Source organism: Portunus trituberculatus, chromosome 12 (assembly GCF_017591435.1).
Source record: "Portunus trituberculatus isolate SZX2019 chromosome 12, ASM1759143v1, whole genome shotgun sequence".
In the NCBI taxonomy this organism is placed as follows: domain Eukaryota; kingdom Metazoa; phylum Arthropoda; class Malacostraca; order Decapoda; family Portunidae; genus Portunus; species Portunus trituberculatus.
In genome coordinates this window covers 8,497,339-8,499,838 of record NC_059266.1, presented here as the reverse complement: position 1 = coordinate 8,499,838, position 2,500 = coordinate 8,497,339, and the positions used below count along the sequence as shown (strand labels likewise).

The window sequence follows — 2,500 nt, the reverse complement described above, 5'->3', positions numbered from 1 at the left end:
GCCCCTTGGTGGTGGTGGGGCTCTGGGGGACCGGGCCGCCCATTCCCCCGGTCCCCTCCTCCCCCGGGGCGTCATGGGGGGTAGGGTCTCCACGGCGGGGGGCCACGGGGGAGGGGCGGGGTGATCTTCTGTAGGGGGAGAGAAGGAGAGGTTAGTGGTGGTGGTGGTGGTGGTGGTGGTGGTGGTGGTGATGCTGGTGGTGGTGGTAGTGGTGGTGGTGGTGGTGGAAGAAGGAAAGAGGATTAATAAAAGAAAGAAGAATGAAAGTGCAGGATGAAGGAAGAGGAGAAAACTAGAAAGAGAAGAAGAAAGGAAGAATAAATGAATAAGATAAATAGGAATAAGAGAAAAGATGACGAAGGAGAGAGAACACAACAAAAATAATAAAAAAAAGATAATTACTTATTTAACAAACCTTCTTACTTATACAGAAACCTAACCTAAAATAACCTAACCCTAACTAACCAACTAACCTAACCTAACCTAACCTAACCTAACCTAACCTAACCTAACCTAACCTAACCTAACCTAACCTAACCTAACCTAACCCTAACTAACCTAACCTAACCTAACCTAACCTAACCTAACCTAACCTAACCTAACCTAACCTAACCTAACCTAACCTAACCTAACCTAACCCCAACCTAACCCAACCCAACCCAACCTAACCCAACCCAACCTAACCTAACCTAACCTAACCTAACCTAACCTAACCTAACCTAACCTAACCTAACCTAACCTAACCTAACCCAACCCTAACCTAACCTAACCTAACCTAACCTAACCTAACCTAACCTAACCTAACCTAACCTAACCCTTTAACCCAACCCAACCTAACCAACCCAACCCAACCCAACCCAACCCAACCCAACCCAACCCAACCTAACCCAACCTAACCTAACCTAACCTAACCTAACCTAACCCAACCCACCCCACCCCAACTCCAAAGATAAGAAAATACACAAAAATGAAAGAGAATTAGAAGAAAATAAAGAAAATTATTAGAAGAAATAAAATAAAAATATAAAACGGAAAAGGAAAATGGAAAAAGAAAATAGTAAAGGAGGATTGTGTGGAGGAGGAGGAGGAGGAGGAGGAGGAGGAGGAGGAGGAGGAGAAGGAGAATATCGTGTCTTTTATTATTATTCTAAGTTAGCTTCCTCTATATGCAAGATAGGTAGATGAAAAAAATAGGTCAATAAATTAAATAGATGAAAATGGTGCCTACTTGGATGCCACTCCCCTTAATGGCCGAGTCACGCCACCTTTAGAAGTATCATTTGTTTTAATTTTGTTTTTTGAAAGTGAAATATTGTCAAAGGAAGAGAGAGAGAGAGAGAGAGAGAGAGAGAGAGAGAGAGAGAGAGAGAGCAGACACACGGAATCAGACAAAACAGACAGGTGAAGGACGGGTTGACGGCGCGAGAGGAGAGGAAAGCTGGAGGAAAGCTGGAGGAAAAAGAAAGGGAAAAAGAAAAGGGGAAACATACAAATATATAAAAATACTTTAAAATCTCAGAGGAAAACTGTGTGAGGGGAAAAAAACAGGAAATACGATAGAAATACACAAGAAATTAGAAATAGAGGGGAAAAAGGGAAGAGGGGAAAGGGAAACTGCAGGAAGAAAAGGAGGAATACAAAGAAATAAAAGAAAAATATAAAACGGAAAAGAAAATGGAAAAAGAAAATAGTAAAGGAGAATTGTGGAGGAGGAGGAGGAGGAGGAGGAGGAGGAGGAGGAGGAGGGAAGAAGAGGGAAGGAAGGATGGAAGGAAAAAGGAGAATTCTTGGTGGAGATGGTGATGGAGATGAAAGAGGAAAAGGATAAGACGCAAAGGAGGAGGAGGAGGAGGAGGAGGAGGAGGAGGAGGAGGAGGAAGAGGAGGTAGAAGACGAGAACCAAGAAAAAAATGTCTGTGCAGCTGCAAGAGGAGGAGGAAGAAGAAGAGGAGGAGGAGGAGGAGGAGGAGGCAGCAGCTTCCATCAGCATCCTTCAATCCTTCAAGGCGACTTTCCAATCCTGAAGGACCGTCTGGCGAGGATTACTGCCACGCCCTACTCCTCCTCCTCCTCCTCCTCCTCCTCCTCCACCTCCTCCTCCTCCTCCTCCTCCTCTTGATATATAAATTCATAATCTTATTTCAACTTTTTTTTTCTTCTCTTTCTTTCTTTCCCGAGTGGTTCTTACTGTTATTTCCCCTCCTCCTCCTCCTCCTCCTCCTCCTCCTCCTCCTCCTCCTCCTCCTCCTCCTCCTCCTCCTCCTCCTCCTCCTGTGTGTTAGGCGCAGTCCCTAGGCAGGTGAGGGAGGTAAATGTCCCGGAGGAAAGAAATGTGGAGGGTTGCTGTGTGTGTGTGTGTGTGTGTGTGTGTGTGTGTGTGTGTGTGTGTGTGTGTGTGTGTGTGTGTGTGTGGAGGGCAGGGCGGCGCAGGGAAAGTCTTTATTGCCCAAACAAAATGGAAATTCCTGAAACGATCTGAGTGTCAAGTCTTGATTTTTTT

At 45.2% G+C, this 2,500-nt stretch overlaps 1 pseudogene; it reads right to left on the bottom strand.

The window, feature by feature from the left end:
- LOC123502630 overlaps positions 1-2,500 on the bottom strand; it is a 91,264-nt pseudogene that overhangs the window by 69,464 nt on the left and 19,300 nt on the right.